Source organism: Nothobranchius furzeri, chromosome 9, assembly GCF_043380555.1.
Source record: "Nothobranchius furzeri strain GRZ-AD chromosome 9, NfurGRZ-RIMD1, whole genome shotgun sequence".
In the NCBI taxonomy this organism is placed as follows: Eukaryota; Metazoa; Chordata; class Actinopteri; order Cyprinodontiformes; family Nothobranchiidae; genus Nothobranchius; species Nothobranchius furzeri.
Genome location: NC_091749.1, coordinates 25,781,739 through 25,803,176, shown reverse-complemented (window position 1 = coordinate 25,803,176; position 21,438 = coordinate 25,781,739). Strand labels below are relative to the sequence as shown.

The 21,438-nt window shown below is 42.5% G+C and overlaps 1 protein-coding gene and 1 long non-coding RNA gene across 2 annotated transcripts in view; one reads left to right on the top strand and one right to left on the bottom strand.

Moving 5' to 3' along the window:
- The window catches only part of LOC107381979 (solute carrier organic anion transporter family member 3A1), a 61,285-nt gene that overhangs the window by 26,943 nt on the left and 12,904 nt on the right, over positions 1-21,438 (bottom strand). The window lies entirely within an intron of this gene.
- On the top strand, positions 9,974-14,907 carry LOC139071749 (uncharacterized). Its single transcript, XR_011521568.1, has 3 exons — positions 9,974-10,608; positions 12,139-12,298; positions 13,415-14,907. It is a non-coding gene; the product is annotated as an uncharacterized lncRNA (long non-coding RNA).

Here is a 21,438-nt window from a genome sequence, read left to right as displayed (position 1 = left end):
TGTTTCCATCTGCGGCGACTCAGGAGCTCTTCTTTAGGGTAAATGACTTGAGGAAGCGCCCCATCAGGAAACAGTTGGGGGTCACTGGATCAGGATCACTGATGTCGGACGGGACATAACCTAGTGGTTTGGAGTTTAAGATGCCCTCCACCTCCACAAGGACCGTACGGAGGACCTCCTCTTGTACGGGTTGAGATCCTACTGTAGTGTAGAGCGCCGTCTTGACAGATCTAATCTCCCGCTCCCACACTCCCCCAAAATGAGGAGCCGCTGGTGGATTGAAGTGGAAGATGATCTTCTGGGGAGCCAGGAGCTTCTGCAGGTCAGCGGTCATGGCCGTGAAAGCTACTTGGAGTTCCCTTTCTCCTCCACGGAAGTTGGTTCCCTGGTCTGAGTACAACTCAGCTGGGGTCCCTCTCCTGGCAACGAACCGACGAAGTGCCATTAGGAAGGCATCTGTGTCGATGGAGGTCAGGACATCAAGGTGGACCGCTCTGATAGTAAGGCACTTAAAAATGATGCCCCACCTTTTCTCCACACGGCGCCCGATTTTGACCTCAAAGGGTCCATAGCAGTCCATACCTGTCGAATAAAAGGCAGGTTTGTAAAGGCGAAGGCGCGCCACTGGCAGGTCAGCCATCTTGGGAACCGCTGGTCGGGCTTTCCATCTGCGACACTCAAGACAGGTCCTCTGGAAACACCTAACCGCTTCCCTGCCTCTCAGGATCCAATGAGTGTGCCGAATCTCCGCGAAAACTCTCTCTGGCCCTGGATGATGCAGACGACTGTCGACATCCTGAATGAGCAAGCTGGTGACCGGATGTGTCGGATCCAAAACTAAGGGGTGCGAGTTGGTAAATGCAAGATCTTCAGAGCGGCGGAGACGTCCCCCTACACGGATAACCTCATCTTCACGGTCAAACTCAGGGGACAGTGCGAGGAGACGACTACTGCGACGGACAGACTTCCCCTTTTTAAGAAGCCGATACTCCTCAGGAAAGCTCTCCCTTTGAGCTTCTCTCAAAACGTGCTTCTCCGCTTGAATATAGTCCTGAGCTGATGAAGTTCCCCCGCCTCTGGCCGCCCCATGCAGCTGTGTAATAACCGCCTCCAGCAGCTCCGCCCAGGTGTCATATCCGCTGAAGTTCGAGGTGGCGGGGTCAAAGGTGGTAGAAACTCCATAAAAGGTCTCTTTGCGGAGCTCAGATGAGCCTGGTGGCTCAGCCAGGGTGCGGCTCGGCTCTGGAGGCCACTGCTCTGGACTTAGGAGCAGGAAAGGAGGCCCTTGACTCCATGTGTTGGGTCTGGCCAGGTCCAAAAGGGTCTTCCCACGGGTTATATCATCCGCGGGGTTCTGGGCTGAATCCACGGGTGCCTCAGGGTGCAGATCCCGCCACACAAACTGCAGAAGGGAACACTCTTCGGGAAGGAGGCGACTCTGGTGGAACATACCCTTTATGTCACCACTAATGGCTACGGCATGCTCACGAAAGCGAAGGAGGACACCAAGGAGCGAGGCGCTCAGGGTCGGCCCAGGTAGAAGATGGTCGTTGAGGGCTTGGCCTTGGAACTGGAACGAACAGTTGAACACAAGGCGATCTTTGCCATTGTGACTAACAAGGTGGTGAGGGATGTACCATGACTCATCTGCTGGAGCAATCTCAGAGGGGGCCACCTTAACCACCGAACCGGCCTGGACCAACTTCTCTATTTCCGCGCCGTAGATCTTAGCCCGCTCTGGATCTTTCTGGAGCCTTCTCTCCACACTCCTCAGACTGGGAACGACTACGTTAGGGCTAGCTTTAAGGTGTGGCATGTTCTGGCGGCGAAGGAGGGGGGTGGCATAGCGGTGGATGCCCTCAACATCCACACGAACTGTCTTCTGCTCCAGCAGGTTAACTACATAGTTATCTTCTTTTGACCGAGTAACCACTTTGCCTTCTGGTACTGGGACGACATCTACCTGCCATAACTTCTCCACATGCTTGAGTAACTCACTCATCTGAGGAGGGATGGCGGTCGTGAATAGGCACTGTTGTGGCAGCGAAGAGGAACCGATAAGGCTGGAGGGGCCCTGTAGTGTCCACCCTAACCTGGTGCGCATAGCAGCGGGACCACCCGGTGGACCGAGACGAACAGCTTCAGTTGGAGTGATGAGCTGTGGGTGGTCACTGCCAATGAGAAGGAGGGGTTTGACCTTCTTAAAGGCCTGGAGAGGCAGGCCTCTGAGGTGTCTGTACTTCCGCTGCAAGGACTCCACAGGATAGCTGCGCTCGGCTAGGTCGATACAGGTAGCGGTGAAGGCGTTGCGGACCTTGTACCTCAGCTTAGGTTTGCCACCTGCAGAGATCTCGAATGAGACACATGAGCCATGCAGAGTTTGCACATCTTGTCTGATAGTGCGCAATGGAAGGGTCTCTCGAATGCCTTGAAGGTCAAGGATCTGGGCAGCGGTAGGCAGCAGCATAGTCCTCTCTGATCCATCATCCAAAGCTGCGTGAGTGCTCAAGGTCTTGCCATTATGGTGAAGAATGACTGGGACAACCTTTAACAGAACTTGGCTGCTCTCTGTAGGACGGTCGAGGTACAGGACGCCTGTAGGATTCCCACTTTCTCGTGGGGGAGTAGACGCTGGGCCTAAGGTCTGTAATGGCTTGGAATTAACGTCATGAAGGACCTGCAAATGACGACCCTGACACAGGCTGCAGGGTTTCTTGAGGGTGCACTGGGCTGCCTGATGGGAGCGAGCGCAACGCCAGCACCTCTTGTTGGTCTTTATCCAGTGTGTGAGCTGTTCTCGACTCAGCTTAACAATCTCTGGACACTGACTCAGGTGATGAGCACGGTTATCACAGAAGGCACAGTAGGGCTGCTGCCTAGCTTTGTTTGGAGTGGTACCTACTGACCTGGGTGAGGTCTCTGCACCGTGAAGAACCGCAACAGGGCGCCTACTTGGTCTGACATCACGTTTCTCCTTGGTGATCATTGAAGTGGGTGAACCGTCATAGCCCTGACACCAGGATTCGTACTTTAACCAGGTAGACAGGTCGTCCAGAGTGTATGCCTGACCAGAATGGCTGTACATGCACCGACGGAAATCAGCTCTTTGTTCTGGAGGGAGTTTACCCAGGAGTCGAGCCACATGGGAGCCACACTGGAGTTCGACCTCCCCATCTGTGCCCAAAGTCTTCAGCATGCCCACGAGCGACTGGATGTGGAGAGAGAATCGCTCAAAGGCGACTGCATCCCCTGGGCGGATGTCAGGTGAGTCCATGACAGCAGCAATACTCCGCAGGGCGAGCTGATGGGGCTGTCCAAGCCGGTCATTAAGAGCATGCATGGTGTCACTGAAGGGCGTGGCAGAATGGATATAAGCATCCGCTATCAACTTCGCTTCCTCTAAGTTGAGGTGATTTAACAAGACGTGGTACTTGAAGAGCTCTGAACTCTCCGAGGGCAGTAAGTTCTCTAGCGCCATCTTCAGTCGGGCGAATTCTCCTGGATCACGACGTGTGAGCTTGGGAATGTTTGGACGAGGCCCCCTGTAGTTCATATCCGGGGCCACAGCCAAACCAAATGGTCTATGCATCTGTGAGGCGGAGAAAGGAGTGGATGGGGACGGAGTCGGAGCTGGCAGTGGTTGCAATGGAGGGAGGTGTCCACTTGGAGGCGGCGCTGGAGGGTAGGTGGGCCTTAGCTGAGGAGACGTGAACCTCGGCTTAGATTCAGGTGGGGGAATGATCCGGCCCTCCTGCGCAGTCATAGACTCCCTCTTTAGAGCCTGAAGCTCTTTCATCATCGTGTCGATGCGGTCTGTGACTGGGCTTTGACTGGGGACAGGTTCCTCCGTGAACGCAACCGGAGGAGGTGGTAGGGGCCAGTCCTCTTCCTCCTCAGTAGGGGGTGGCTGGGGATGAACAGCAGGGCTTCTGGTCTGTGGATTGAGCTGCAGACTCTCTGCACGGTCCAACAGCTGCAGCAAACTAGCATGAAGTGCCTGGAAATCAGCCAGCCCAGCTCTCATCTGGTCATGTGATTGCTGTAACAGGAACCTTTCACGTTGTACATCCTCCAACTCTGCTCTCATTGGTGTGATTTGGCTGTATGAGCGGTTTTCAGAGGGGTCAGACGGCGGATGGTGGGAAGAACGGGTGTCACCTCCCATCTCATTTTCCTCCCGGTAACGTGCACCAAGCCAGGGGAAGTCAGTCTCATAAGCTTCATAACGTAGGGGACGACGTACATTACGCCGTGGGCGCGCACCAAGAGCTGAGAAGTTCTGAATGTCATCCATCTTGTTAGGGTAGAAGCAGCTAACATCCAGCTCAAAGGACCACTAGTGTTGGGTAGATAACCCGGAAGGGGAGGACTGTACAAGTGGTGCTCGCTGCAGAACCACAAAGGCGGAGCTGCACCAGAAGGTGGAGCCGCACCAGAGTCAGCCCCGCCCATTCCAGAATCAGCCCCGCCCATTCCATCAGAGTCAGTCCAATTCCTTCCAGTTGTCAGACTTGATAGCATTCTGGAATCAAAGAGGGTGTTATAGCTAAAAAATGCAAGATTGAGGACGGAGTTGAGAAGTTAATTGAGCAGTTTTTGTAAAGGTTCCATATAATTAAAAATCTAACTTTTGGAACTTTTAATCATGTTATATTGTCATTTCCTCATAAGAAACATGCCAAAGCCATTTTTAGCCTCATTCATGCATTTTCCTCCCATCTCAGCTTCAATTTGGTCTCCTCCCCCGAAGCGGGTCTGGTCTTGGTTCTCAAATCTGGATATTCTGTGAATTTTCTGACAAATTATTTCTGAAATGACTTCTGCTGAGACACCGCCAATAAACCATACATCCCATCTCAGAGACACACTGAGAAGCACAATTAGATGTAACGCCGCGTGAGTGATAACAGATGTGCTGATGTAGTGGTTGTGGAATCAGGTTGACATGCAGTTTTGCGCAGGTTCGCCTCCCATTAGTGTAAGTTTTAGGTAGTGTACAACCTCTTTTCTTCATTTCTAGCTACACTTGCCAGTACTATGTTTACAACAATTTACTGATATACCGTTTAACATATAATGATTAATGTGTTTTTTTATTTATTTATTCGTTTATTTAGCCAGTGTGAGTCCATTTGTGAGCAGAGTTTCAACTAAAATGCTGTTTAGGAACGACCAAATTCAAAGAACTTTTAGAGACATAATTATTTTGCTGAAAATAAACATTACAACTAAAATATAAACAAATTAAATGTTTCAGCTGGCTAAATAGATTGCTGACGACCCCACCGAGAATCGAACCAGCATCAGCTGAGGGGAAAGCAAAAGTTAATTCAGGCAATCTCGCCACTAGACTACCAGAGCCCATTCGAAAGTCTGCTATGCTGTTATACAGCACTTCTGTTAGACCGGCTGTAGGCAGATATTCGCTAAGAGAAAGCTTTTCATTTCGAGATATATTCAGTCTTTGCCATGTAGCAAGTTATATTTATCTTGTTTAATTGGAACATAGAACATAGCATTAACGACTGTAAACTAGTAACAGCCGTAATTCATGTGGGTCAGGTCAGTTTGCGATAAAGTTGAAAACAAAAACGGAAGTCAGTGGGTAAGCTGAGTTTGCGTGAATGGGCGGGGCTGACTCTGGTGCAGCTCCACCTTATGGTGCAGCTCCGCCTTTGTGGTTCTGCAGCGAGCACCCTCTCGGACTGTAAGGTGTTGATTCAGGTTTGCAGCTGCCACTCCCCGGAGTGTTGGCCAGAACACTACTCTAGGCCCGGATGGCGATTCAGGAAGAAGACACGGAAGACGCCCAGGATGTTTAAACTCTTGTATTGCCTCCACACAGTCAAAGGTAACAGCCCTTACGAAAAAGAAGTACACTGAAGTATACTTGAAGTATACTAAAAATGAATACAGTATACTTCCAAGTTTACTTTCAATGTACTTATTAGAAGTATAGTTATCCGAGTACATTTTTTAAATACTACTAAGTATACTTTAATACATACTTACATTAAAGTTTACTTACATTTAGACTATACTTGTACTTGACTCTATCAGAAGTATATTTCACCAAGTAATGTATAAGTATACTTAATATATATATATATATACTTATATATATATTTAAATATACTTATATATATATACTTATATATATTTATATATATATTTATAAGTATATATATATAAGTATATATATATATATATATATATATATATATATATATATATATATATATATATATATATATATATATGGAACTTTTTATTTTTGAATTAGAACAACATTTACATGGAGATGCATTTGAGTTTCTTCTTCCCTTCTCCAGGGCAGTGTTTCCCTGAACAAAGTTCGAATTTCCTTGTGTTCATAAGATCTATCCAGCTTAACCAAATCACCAATCAGTACATATAGTTCTGACAAGCTTTCTCTGTATTCATCTTATCTGCTCTCTACTGCATTCTACATTTTACTTTGATCTAGCTAAATAACTCACCCAAAAGACAAAAATACATAAATAAAAAAAATAAAAATTAATAATAATAATTTTCACATGAGAGTACTATCTTTCTGACATTTGTTTTATTGGTTCCCATTTTTTTTTCAAATTTCCCTAGTCCCAGTCATAGTCTTGCATTAATTTGTTCCATTTTGTAGACCTGTCTAACTCTGTCTCTCCACTGTGCCACCCTTGGGGGTTCTGTGTCCAGCCATAAAACTGTAATACACTTATTGGCAGTCATAAGCAGAATTCTGATTACGTATGTCTCCATTATGTGTGTACGATTTTTGGTACAGCATTCCCAGTACAAACCATTTTAACTTAAATTGTAATTTCACCTTCAAGGTTCTTTCAATTTCTCCTTAACACCTTCCCAGAATGGTATGAATTTAGGGCAGTCCAAAAGTATATGTGAAAAGTCTCCCACTAGCCCGCATTTTCTCCAACATAAATTTGAAACATTACTATTTAGACATGATAAGTGGAGTTTTAAAGCTTGCATCTTCACCTTCCATTCAAATTCCCTCCAAGACGGACTATTAGTTAATGGCCTGCTTCAAGTGTTTCCTCCCATTCCTCATCTGTTATCATTATGTTCACTTCCAGTTCCCATTTTTCTTTAATATCTATATTCTTCACAATCAAATCCTGTTGTAAAGCTTTATATATTTTGAAATCAGTCCTTTTTGACATGTCCTTTCTGTTTAACATAATCACTTCCTCCATATTAAGTTTATCCTTGCTTGAAACTTTGCCTTATTTTGAAATAACTACTCTGTCTGTCTGTACTAAATATCATATTAAGCATGAAATTACGAATTATTGTGAAATTACACGCACAGGAAGTGCTTTTATTTTGTAGCATTTGCTCAGTCAGCTCTCGAAGGCGAAGCTTCTCAGCAGACGGAGGAGAAGAGCGAGGGTCGGAGGTGCATTAACCGCCGGAGGTCGCATTAACCGTTGGAGGTCGCGCTTCTGTTCTGCACTTGTCACTGGTTCTGCACCACTGAGCTAAATGTAAGTAGCCGCCATAAAAGTTGCTTAAATGTTGTAAATGTTTTTAAGACGGACATGGTGAGTAATGTTGGCCACGTAGCAAGCTAATATGCTAAGTCATTGCATGAGTTAGCTGTGTTATTAACTTTGTGTGCGACTAAAGTCCGTTTATTAAATTAAATGAGCAGCGCTATCTCATTATTAAAGGTTAGCATTACTTTAGATACTTTTTTATTAGACTTCTAGAGACTTATTCCCTCCATTTTTGTCCCCTCCATCGTAATTTTTTAAACGTGACGTTCTGAGAAAAAAATAAAAGCGGGAGCTCAGCGCCACCAAGTCAAACTTAAACGTCCACTTATTAAAAGTAAATGAGCAGTGGTCTCTTGTACAGCGATGAAAAAATCAGTCTGTGTTGTAAACTATTTCCCCCGTAGCACCCATGCGATAGCTTTGCAAGCAGCCTGGTTTATTAACCGTAGAAGAGGATTGTGACCGCAAGAGACGAAGCGGTGCTGTATCTCATGCTATGTTCCCTCCTTCCCTCCTTTTTTGTCCCCTCCATAGTTTTTTTAAAAGGTGATGTTCTGAGGACAAAAAAAAAAAACGGTAAGTTCAGTTAGCTCGCGGGAGTTTGTCAGTTTTTGTGAAAAGTTTTATTTAATACACGCATAGACATACAAATTTTGTTAATGTTTTTATCATCAAATTAAATAGTGCTCAGTTGCACATATCTTGAACCGCAGAACGCTGTTTCTATTAATTTCACAGTATTTTAGTGTTGTAATTTTGTCCTTAATGTACACTGTTACTCCAGATTCTTTTCTTTAAATGTTATGTTTTTAGCTTTGTGTGGATAAGTCAAATTACACTTGAATCTCCTCACACACACACACACACACACACACACACACACACACACACACACACACACACACACACACACACACACACACACACACACACATATATATATATATAATTTAGATGATTTAGCTTCATATATAGTGGAGGACTGCCTAAATTTTGCAGACTAACACAGATCTACCTTGTGATTCACAATGTTTGTTTTCTCTACTGAATATGCTTCCTGGTGTAGATGTGCATTCCTATGAGCTGTAAGCCACACCGGGAAGCCTGTCTATGAATCTGCAGTCAGACTTCAATGATCCAACCCCACTCTCTGCACACAAGATTGATGGCATGCTACTGTTGACCCCCAAGAGGTTCATACAAGTGAGACCACTGGTGAGTAATTCTCACAATCTGCATTTTTGATGGCACATCCTAAATAACATGACTATATATGTATGTATGTATATATGTATACAGATTAGGGCTGTCGCGGTTGAGGAATTCCCCCTGCGGTGAGTCAGGGCAGCTCAATATTGCGGTATGCGATATTATTGCACCCCGTTTTTATTTATGTACTTAGCAAATTTGTTTGTTGATTACTAAACTCATGTCAATATTTCCTTTGAAACATTGTGCTTACATATTTAAAAAATGTTAGAAAAAATACATGGCCATTTTTAACACTTTATTGAATGCAGATCGAAGGGCAGTTACGGCATTTTCTGACTGAACTTAAAAACAACATTCAGGAGGTTTAACTTTGAAATGCAAATTTGGCTGCACATATAACAGAAATAAAAAAGTGCCCGTTTTGTTTTGTAGTTTAAAATAAAGTATACAAAATGAGATGTCCTAGGCACTGTCATTTCACTTTCACACACAAGAATAACATAACTCAGTCATGTCCTTGTTATGCACAAGGAAAACCAGCATGTTAACCTTATGCGGTTTGAGAGAGGATCTGAGAGGGGTGACAACATTTCCAGCGACACTAAAAACCCTCTCGGATGGTGCGCTTGTTGCGCAAATACACATGTACTTACGTGCGACTTTGGAGAGCAATAGAAATCTCCCATGTTTGTTGCGCCACCATGTCAGAGGGTTTTCATTAGGGTCAATGGGTTCCTCCTGCAGGTAGCAAGTGAGCTCCAGCTCGGCTCTAACTCTCTTCGGGACGGTTACAGATGACGTGCTTGTCTGTGACTTCAGCAGGTCTCCAAGCGTTTTTTTCTTTGCCGCTGGTGGCAGCACTGCCTGCTCCAAGGTCTCTGGCTGGGCTGCAGCTGACGCACTGACACCGCTCCCTCCATCTTCCATGTGTACTATCTCCTCAATCAGCACGGACTTTACCTCTCAGCATGCGCTGTCGTGAGATTTAATCAAGTGCGGTAATGGCGGTGGCACGTCCTGCAGCGCGGTGGGTTTCTTAATATCGCGATATTTTCTTCTTGCGGTTACCGCGACAGCCCTAATACAGATTTGTCTTTTAAAACTGGTGAATATACAATTTACAGGTAATGCCTTTATGCTATGAGTATTAGAGCCACTGATGGAAAAAAAATGTAGAATTCTGAGAAAATAGGTCATAAATCTGAGTTTAATCTCAGAGTTCTGACTGGTACCTAAAACAAAAAAAAAGGGAAATTGGGGAAGATTATGAGGGGGGGGATCAGAATTCTGACTTAAATCTTAAAATTCAGGCTTTTTTTTGTTCGTTTGTTTTGATTTTTTTAAACAAAAAAATTCCTAAATAGTTTTTTGTTTGTTTGGTTTTAGGTTCATGAAAAAAGTCAGAATTCTGACTTTAATCCCAGAATTTTGAAATTATCTGACTTTTTTTCTCAATTCTTTTCTTTTTCTTCAGTTACTCTAATACTCTTAGGCAATAAGGCAGTATTAGGGCCACTGAAGGAAACAATTGAATACTGAGATAAATGTCAGAGTTCTGACTTTATTTATTTTAAGAATTTTTTCTTCTTCAGTGGCCCTAATACCCCTCCGTATTATGTAATGTTAAACACTTCAAATTAACTTTTGAATTCAGCAGTTTATCATTGGATTTAGATGCAGATATCACTGTCTTGGAAAATTGGTCAGAGCAGTTTGGCATTAAGTAAAAACTTGACAGTATTTACACTCTTAATAATCTTCTTAGGAATTACATGATGTCCACACAAGGCGTACCACTGTTCTCCATGCCCTTCCTGTCTATCTACGTGAGGAAACCTCTGGATTTTTGAGGACATGTGTGGTAAGTCCCAGTATTGTAAATTTGAACAAATCATTCTATTTATTTATGCATAAAGACAACACAAGGACAACACACATGAACATTTTGGAAAATGTGCTATTGTTTCAACTACAAGCCCTTGGCAAGATGTTTAAGCCTGCCACACACGAGAGCAATCAGCTGAGCAAACGGCCTCGAATGACTGTTTGCTCAGCAGATTGCTCGCTGTGTGCGCCTGATTTTCACTGAGTTTTCTGCCTCACGAGACGCTGAGGTGAATATCTGACCAGTTAGATATTTTGCGCCTCACAGGGGTAAAAACTCACCATGTGTGCACTACTGAGCTGCTGGCTGAGCTGAAATATTCTAGTGGCCAATCAAAGCACTTTCTCCGCTCACATGACCCCAAGATGTATTCAGATGCAGCCCCTTACCTTGTCTGCGTGTCTGAAAAATAAACAAAATGGTACCTTGTGGATCGATGGGCCCACTGTTTCCATTACCCTTTCAGAAGGATTCTGGGTCTTCCAGGTGCGTCTCTTGGAGCAAACTGGCATAAACTCCTTGCCTGGTCCATCTTTCCAGCTACTGTACCCATATTTTCCTAACCTTCAAATGCCGGTGGCGGCGACGTTTCATCAACAAAAAAGGATAGGCATTTCCTCCGTTTCCAGCTCTGTCTCTGTGTTGTTTCTTTTCTGACATGCAGACAGGGGGCTGCCATCTTGGGGTCATGTGAGCGGAGAACGTGCTTTGGTTGTCCACTAGAATATTTCAGCTCAACCAGCAGCTCAGTAATGTGCACACGGTGAGTTTTTACCCCTGTGAGGCGAAAAGTATCTTAACTGGTCAGATATTCACCTCAGCGTCTCGTGAGGCGGAAAACTCTGTGAAAATCAGGCGCACATGGCGAGGTATCTGCTGAGCAAGCGGTCATTCAAGGCCGTTTGCTCAGCAGATGGCCCTCATGTGTGGCAGGCTTTAAGGCACTGAGAAAAATCAACAGTCACTGCAAAGAATTCAAGTGGCTTTCATTAGCGTAACACTGGCACACACGGAAGCCATCTCACTTTATTCGTAAATGAGAGCACAAAGCAACAGAATGAACGGGAGTAGGGCTGGGCGATATGGCCTAAAATCAATATCACCATATATTGAAGATCTCACCTCGATAACGATAAGTAGACGATAACTACAGGAATGCGTAGCAACAATATTTGTCCACTAGATGGGGCTGTCTCATGTATTACATTGACTAAAATTTTACATGACTCAAGGTGCTACAGCTTCTTAAAGGGACATAAATGTGGCCAACTTACACATCTTTTCATTTTTTTATTATCAAATTTATTGACATGGGAAAAATTATCTGGATGAGAGACAAGAACTTGGATAACGATAAATCTTTGACATGTTGCCCAGCCCTAAACAGGAGTCTACCAGACTGCATTTATTGTTATTTACATGACAATCTACTGAAATAAAAATGGCCACAGTCAGAGTTTCAGTTCAAATGTGATTAGTGTATGATCTCCCTTTCATTTTTGTAAGGATGATACCAATGAGCCGGACCTCAGGGATGCAGCAGTTGTCCTCCTGACAACCATCACAGATGATGCTTAGAGTCCAGTTACGTACGACCCAGTGAGAATCTGTTATCCTAGAGGGTGATGTGATTGTCAACATCTCCAGCCTTCCTGATGCCTTCCTGGTAATGTTCGGCCTCATCTATGCCTTACATCTAGATTATCCGAAGGGACTGACCAACACATTTGAGTTCACGCAGAAAATCTTACTTGGTCTTGATGAGTCTAAACTATCACCCACGCTGCAGAGTCAAAAATGACCTGATGTTACATGTGTAACTCAAAATCTGAAAGAGTGGTGGATTCAGATGGCTCACTCTGTTAGAGCATTGTCCACATCCACAATGTAATTTACTATTTGACTGCTCTTTAATTGTTGATGTTAAAGTAACACACCACCATTTGGGCAAATATGTTCATTTTCCACTTCTCCTTGAGTTAACCCTCCCTCTGTCCTAATGGGTAGGACCCCGCGAGGAAAGTTGACCATTGAGCAGGGTTGATGGTTCATCCCTTGGGTCCACGTGGCAGGGGTGAGGAGTGAGCACCACCTCACCCCTGCCACGTGGACCTCAAGGGATAAACCATCAACCCTGCTCAATGGTCAACTTTCCTTGCGGGGTCACCCATAAAGACAGTGGGAGGAACAGTTGAGTTTTACCTTTTCTCTGTTCGTCCAGCCGTTCTGAGTCTGGCAACTCTCATTTGTGGCTTTAGTTTAGCTGAATAATTGAATCGGATTAGCCCATAGGCTAATCCGATTCAATACTCAACTGGTTTTATGCCAAATGGCATAAAGTACTCACTGACTTACTTGATAGTGGTTAGTGTAATTCATATTTTGTTAATGTTGAATTGATGTGCATCCTGGTGTTGCTTTAAACCACCTACTCAAAGAAAGACTACACACTGCTGTTGTCCAGTTTTCAAAAGTGTGCGTTTGTAATTGTTTCTTTCAAATTTTGTTTTATTTTCTGTTTGAGTTGGCTTAATCGGTAACTTTAATTTGATCATAATTTGAAAATATATTTAATATAAACTCCAAATATTTAAATTTATTTATGGTCTGATATACTCAAACATCTGAGTTTATAAACTCAGAAAATATGAGGCAACTGATTGCCTTACATTTTTTTGAGTTCTGCCTACTTATTGAGGTTTACAGTGTATGAACTGTAAAGATTTTGTGGTGTTCACCTAACAGTTCAAGTGTTCATTTTTTTTGCTTTGTGTGTTCACAGGGCATGCTCAGTTGAAGTTTCCATCTCTGCGCGTTCAAGATGTAAGAAAAATAATACGAAAGAAATGCAACAATGAAAACTTCAAAAAGGCATCAACAACCAAGCAAGTGGATCCATAAAATGGACTGATTTTTTTAAAGGCATTTTTAAAAAGTCTTTCAAAATGGACAGAATTAAGGCGTCATGTTCAGAACAGTTTGCGTTCTCATCTTTGATTAATCCTGGTAAACAGGTCTGTTTTTGTTCTGTTCTAATTCTCTCTGTTTAATAAATTTAAACAACATGACTTAGCTATTTCATTTACTTTTTTCTCTGCATAAAGACGAAGTATCAGTAAATAGTGGAAATTAAATGCATTGGTAGTAAGCAAATAGCAGATGTTAAATGTTACTTGCAGTATGTGTTTATAGAAAAAATAGAGATACATAAATGTACTAAAAGAATATTACGTCAAGTTTACTGTAAAGTGTACTTTCAAAACTGTAAGTATACTCAATTATATAAGAAGTACACTACAAGTAAACATATATTATTACTTTAAGTATAATCTTAAGTATACATTCAAAGAGAAAAGTATACTCAATTATTTCAGAAGTACACTACAAGTAAACTTATAATGTTACTTAAAGTTTATTTTTAGGTATACTTTCAAGGGCAAAAGTTTACTCAATTTTATTAGAAGTAAACTTATACTGTTACTTTTAAGTATACTTTCAATGAGAAAAGTATACTCAACTATATCAGGAGTACACTACAAGTAAACTTATATTGTTACTTTTAAGTATACTTCCAAGGAGAAAAGTATACTCGATTATATCAGAAGTACACTACAAGTAAACTTGTAAGTATACTTCCAAGGAGAAAAGTTTACTCAATTATATCAGAAGTACACTACAAGTAAACTTATAAGTATACTTTCAAGGAGAAAAGTATACTCAATTATATCTGAAGTACACTCCAAGTACACTTGTGAGGTTACTTTAAGTATACTTTCAAAGAGAAAAGTACACTCAATTATATCAGAAGTACGCTACAAGTAAACTTATAAGTATACTTTCAAGGAGAAAAGTATACTCAACTATATCAGGAGTACACTACAAGTAAACTTATATTGTTACTTTTAAGTACACTTCCAAGGAGAAAAGTATACTCAATTATATCAGAAGTACACTACAAGTAAACTTATAAGTATACTTTCAAGGAGAAAAGTATACTCAATTATATCTGAAGTACACTCCCAAGTACACTTGTGAGGTTACTTTAAGTATACTTTCAAAGAGAAAAGTATACTCAATTATATCAGAAGTACACTACAAATAAACTTAAATTATTACTTTGAAGTATACTTGCAGTATACTTCAAGTATACTTTTAGTGGCCCAATTTAGTCCCAAGGAGTATACTTCTAAGTAAACTTTAAGAACAAGTATGCAAATAAACTTCTGTACACTTAAGTATACTTGAAATTATATACTTAAAGTATACTTCTTTTTCGTAAGGGAGGCTTGTCGGAGGAGCAGGTGTTACATACAAGTTTAGGTACAGGTGTGTGTCTGTGTGTGTGTGTGTATGTGTGTGTGTGTGGTCTCTGTAATGAACAGAAAGAAAATAGTACATCACTACATGTTCATAATAGTAACTCAGAGTACATCAACAGAAACACAGGTAGGAAAGAAACTAACATCCCCTTTGCTACCATAAACCAGATATTACCCACATCCCATATATAAACCCACTGAGCTAACTCAGCACACAATTATCCCCAATCACACGGCAGGAGAGCTAGCCTAACTTAGCTTAGCTTAGCACTCGCTAGCGACACAAACAGAAACATCTTCACTTCCCTCTAACTTCAACTAGTCACAAACACATTTTATCCGCACATCTTCATACATCACAGACTTACGTTGTTCAGTAACGCACACTTCTCACGAAATGACCACTTCTCTGCTGATAATCGGGAGCAAACACACTCATATAGATTTCACCCACGTATCCACCTATCCAAAACCTCTCCCATCCAAAGTGGTGGGGTGACATCTACAGGTCACTCTAAGCAACTACAGGTGAACAACTGAACAGAATAGAAAGGAGAACTCAAAACTATGGGGCCTTTTGTACACCACTGATGCTACTGAAAAAGACGAACATCGAACTTAACGAACTTTGCGACATTAACTAAGGCTGATATAGCAGCTTGACCCTTTAGGCGCCATAGTTTTTTCAGTAAAATATGAATTTTGTATATCACTATTTAAAGAGCTTGTAGCTTAAATCTGGTTAGAGATAGAGCAATATTGTAAATTAGAAAAATCTTCAGTATGAGCCAAATTTTGTGATAGGAACAAATTCACTCACAAAATTTGCATATTATGACGTAATCAGGTGGCAGCCATATTGGATTGCATCACATTTGCAGATTTTTATTGTTTTTGTCTTATTTTCTTAGTGTTGTTATTGTTTATGATACATATATACATATTCCTATTTAGACATTTATAACTATGTATGTATATATATAAAATTTATTACTTTATTGGTATTTTGTTATGCTTACTGCGTATCAATCAAGAACATTGTTTTTGGTGCTTCATTGTCATGAACACATTTCACTCATCCCTTCTCTGGTTTATTTTGTGTATTACACACACACACACACACACACACACACACACACACACACACACACACATATATATATATATATATATATATATATATATACATACATACATAAATACATACACGCATACATAAATACATACACGCATACATACATACACACATACATAATCCTCAATCTCAGGCTTTTTCACAAGCCCCATGCAGAACTGAATGGCAGTGAACACTTTCATTTCTGGGACAGTTATATCATACCAGTCATTATATCTGGATCTAGATTTCAGTTACTCCCTCTCTAAATACTGGTGACCACATTGGTTAGTTTCAGTTGTGATGAGGGTCCAGAATTCCTCATACAAAAAACTGACAGAAAATCAATGGGTTCTGAATTTGACAGATCCCTGTCTCCACAGTATCCAACTGGCTCATCAAAATGCTTGAACCACTTGGAATACTGTTCCTATTCTCCCAAACTAACCCAGCCATCATCATTAGTATTGTCACTGAGGCTGTGTTGGGCCACCCCACAGCTAGCAGTGATTTTTCGCTCCTCTCCCTCCTGCTGCACTTCCCGTGGTTTACACCCCCGGAGCTGAATCAATCACCAGCAGAGTTTTCACTGGCCCGATCACCGCCGCCACATAACCCCCCCCTTTTTGGACCAAAATTGTGATTTCAAACAGCACGATCACGTGACCGTCAAAGCTGCGGTTTTGGCAGTTTTGACTGATCTAGGATCAGTTGTGTAACTTTTTTTTTTTTTTTACATCCGGGGTTTTCCCCCTGTGTTATGGAGGCGGCAAAAGCCAGCACAGGGGAGGGGGGTGGGGTGTGCCATCCAGAACCGAGCCCAACTCCACAGCTGACAGAGATGCATGTTCAGGTTGTTTTCGCTGTTTTATGGTCAGTTATAATCATCAACATTAAAGAAATAAACATTTTAAATGTATCAGTCTGTGAGTAATGAATGAATCTAGTATACATGTTTCACTTTTTGAATGGGAGTACTGAACTGAATTTCCACTGTCATGATTTATTTTATGAACAGCATCTGTATATGTGGATGGGACATTTGCCTCCTTCAAACAACTGATGGTCAAATTTCCTATCCACAAATCACAGTTCTATAGGTATTTACAACTGAAACACTTTTCAGATCCAACTCTAAATGTTTTCTCCACCTCAGACTCTTCTCAATGACATTTCAGACTACCTACTAGGAGAATTTTGAGTAAACTTTACACTCAGCTCAGCTCTCACCACTGGACCAGCCTGGATGCTTTGAAACATAAATGGGAGCTGGAACTGAGTGTTGGACTATCAGAGATAGTCTGGCACAAGACTGTACAGATCATTCACAGATCCTTGATTTGTGTGATTTGCAAGTGGTACACCATTTGCATTTGTCGAAGGGCAGACTATCCAAAACTAAACTAGACTTGGACCTGACATGTGAACGTTGCAGACGATCACCCGCTACACTTCTTCACATGTTTTGGTCGTGCCCGAAGCTACAGAGGTATTGGTGTTCAATTTTTGATGCACTTTTCGATGGAGTTCTATTCCTAACCTTAACCTAAACTAAAAGTTAATTCACACCCTACCTGAAAGGAAAGACATGTGTCTCGGCCCGGCCGCTCTGGTCATCACAGGATCGTCGGCTAGCAGTGCCTACACCACGCTCAGGACAATCCAGACTCTTCTCATGTATCGTTCCACAAATGTGGAATGACCTACCAAGCACTACCAGAACAGGAGCTTCCTTTTTGACTTTCAATAAACTCCTGAAGACCCTGCTCTTCAGAGAGCATCTTCTAAACTAGCACCCTCCCTGCACCCGTCCCCCCTCTCTACCGTCCACTCCTTCTGATTCATCATGCTGCCACCTACGACTGACAGGAAATTGTTTGCTGTTGTTGTTTTTGGTGTTATTGTTGTTGTTAGCCTCATGGGCAACATGCCGATTATCACTTGTAAGTCGCTTTGGACAAAAGTGTCCTCACAAAATGTCCCCACGTTACAGGTTAAAAGTCAAGGTGTCTCACAAGTATATAAATGCTTGCACATGCACACACACACACACACACACACACACACACACACGCACACTTTGAAAACCTTTTAGGTTCCACCTCTCCTCTATATACTGCAAGCTGTGTCTCTGCATCCATGTTTTGTGACACAATATAAATAATATGAAACTGAAGACGTTTTAATTTAGTCATCAGATATATTTACTTAACAAGTAATGAAAATTCTGCCAATCAAACAAACTGAAGGTACATTTCTATTAACGCCCTGTCACTCTCATAGTTCAGCTATCCAGAGCTGAGCTTGAGTCAGTAAATGCTGCCAGACATAGAAATTTGTAGCACACCCTCTGCTTTACTAGTTTTCTCTTTAAGAGTATTTTTATTCTGTGTATACAGACGTTCTACTTCACACATCATATAGGTTTCCCACCAAAGAGGTCTTGAAGTTATTGATGGATTTTATGGAGTTTGTAAATATTCTGTGGAGAACATTTTAAATAATGCCGATGATTTCAGAGCCATAACGAATGCTTTGTTCTGTGCAGTAAAAAAGAGGTCATTCTTGTTGAACACGACTCCTCTACCTGGTCACTCTTCCTCTACATGAATAATTTCACGCTCAGACTCACATTATGGCACAGTTCAATCGCTGGCCCTTCATATCTTGGCAAAGGTGTTCACATAAAGCAGCCTGGACTGGGCTGAACGGACAGTGTGTGCTGACTCAGTGTCCATTCCTCCCCCTGCTGCCCTACAGTGGAAGAGTAATAACCCCAGTGAGTCTAAACATTTTGCTGCAGTGGACTCTCTGCTTAAAGCTTCACACCGCTTCATTACACGCATTACAGAGATGAATAGAGGCTGAGATATGATGCGAGGGCAGAGAAGCTGGCCTGGTCGCTCAGAGCTGGACTCATAACTACAGTTCTGATGGCAATTCAGTGTGTGGTTTCTGCATCACTCTGTCCTCTAGTCCAGACCAACGGTTGACTCACTGTGCCTACATCTACAGATGTATGGTATCATTTCTACTTTTACATTCTCATTGTTATTTGGTTTTCATTATTTTTATTTCCGTAAAATAAATCTGAGAAAGTCTCCAAACATAAAAGAGGAACAGTCTTTGGCCTGTGGGTTAATGTTCACCACCCTGCTTGTGTACTGTTTGTTGCTTGGAGGCTCATTTTAAGCCAGCGAGACAAATTTACCAGTTTTTATTACTGAGATGCCATCACCCATCCTAAACTGTGATTGCACGTAAAGCTGAAGCTATTTGGGGCTACATGCACAGAAAAAAGGATGAATAGATACTTCTTTGTTGGCCTCTCACTGAGATACAAAGAGCAGAAAGCTCAGTTGCTTCAGCGTATCAGTCAAGCGAGGAGAAGCGATCAATAATCCAATCACAGTCAGGCTTTCACATTAGAGTCCACACAGCTAAAGAGCAGCTTCATCTTTCACACCCACAACAACCGACAGCAGCTACAGCAGATACAAATGTAGCCTGGGAGAAAGCCTGGTGCTAACAAACTTCAACTAGAATACAATAAAACCAGGTTCTGGTGGTCCAGAAAAATAAATAAATTCATTAATCCAGTAAAATTTTTTATAATTTCATGACTTTCTTTTTTTCTGATGTTAATCTATTTTTGTTTTGAGATCATTATGATTTCAATTCAATTCAGTTCAAAGATACTTTATTAATCCCAGAGGGAAATTAGTTTCAGTACACACAATTCTGAGATCAGACAAACATACATAGACACATGACAAGAATTGGTGACTGTGGTCATTTGCAACCCAAGTCGCGCTACCGTTATAGATCAACAGGGTTTATATGAGGATAGAGTCGGGGGAGGGAAAAAAAGGCACTTCAGCGTTACCCTCAACAGAGAGGGTAGCTTTGCAAAAAAACACCTCAGACAGATGTGCACACAGACTTTGGACATTACACAACACAAGTGTTCACTAGGTGGGGAGGTAGGGTTGGGACTCTCCTCACTTCAGTGCGTGCAGCCGCATGGAGCAGCGCTCATCACCTCCGTTTGGACAGGGGAGGGAGATAATGGGTTAGAGGGCACACTGACTCTTGGATACGGTTCCACGGCCTTCACCTGTCACAGTCCCGCCCAGGCTGGGAGAGGGAGAAAGAGTTTCCATAGCGACGGCAGCATTCCACAATTCTTCTGTGGGGGAGTTTACACTTCAGCCTCACAGGCTCAAGGGCACCAGATTCAGATAAAAATTGTTTTGGGGACAGAGAGATGATTTCCTCTCTGCTTAGTGTTCTGTTGGTCATCAACCCCTCTAAATCCAATAATGGCATAATTAATCTATCCCAATCCATGCTGATCCGTCAACTCGCTCCTTGATGGAATCAACCTTCTGTGCCAGAGCCTGAATCTCAGCCAAAGTTCCAAGCTTACGACTCATCTCGACAATTATATGAGTGCATTCACAGCGCGATGCATTCCATCCCTGAGCTCCGGGATTGAGCCAATATTCCTTGAAAGCTCGTTAATTTTCTGGTAAGCCAGGTAACCGCTCAGGCCAAACAGCAGGAATCCCGACACCAAAACAACGAATATCGACATCTTCAGAATCCTCTACAGTTGAGAGAAGCATATCAGGTTCCACTGTTTCCAGGAGTCCATGATATGCCCAGCTGGCTCTGTCCCAGAGGGGCATCTGTGAGCCCCTTCTCCCGTTCTCATCGTTGAAAAAATTTTGTCAATAGCTTTGAGAGACCAACTGACCAGATCCATTTTTAATAATTTCCAGTTTCCAGAAAAAATGCAGAAAGCGCCGTGCACACAAGACAGGACAAAGACCCTTGGGATGAGGAGGGAGGGAGAGGAGAAAAAAAAGCGTCTGTACTCTCCAAAAGCCGGAAGAAGAAGACTTTTATGACTTTGTTTTATTTTGTTTTGATCTATGTGAAGCACTTTGTGATTCTATGTTTGTGATAAGTGCAATATAAATAAAATTTACTTACTTACTACCTGATGGCCGCATCCAGGAAATTAGCTCTGCGATCCATAGGACACTACCATCACTTCTGTGGTTAGTCCCTCCACTGTTGGTCTTGATCTCTCATCATCCCTTAAAGTGCACCCTGTGTTCCATGTGTCCCTTGTCAACCCTGTTGTCTCGAGTCCCTTGTGCCTCTCTCTGACTCCACCACCCCCTGCTCGATTCTTCAGAGATGGGCTCATTTACCCTGTCTGCAGGATCGTCGACAGAACTCATCTCCATTTCTTCACCTCTGCAATACCTCCTCTGAACTACCACCCTGAGTCAAGTCTCTGATGGCCCTCTGACCGACCTGCTCTCCCTCTGCTCACATGGCTCCCTACCTGGATTTAGATCT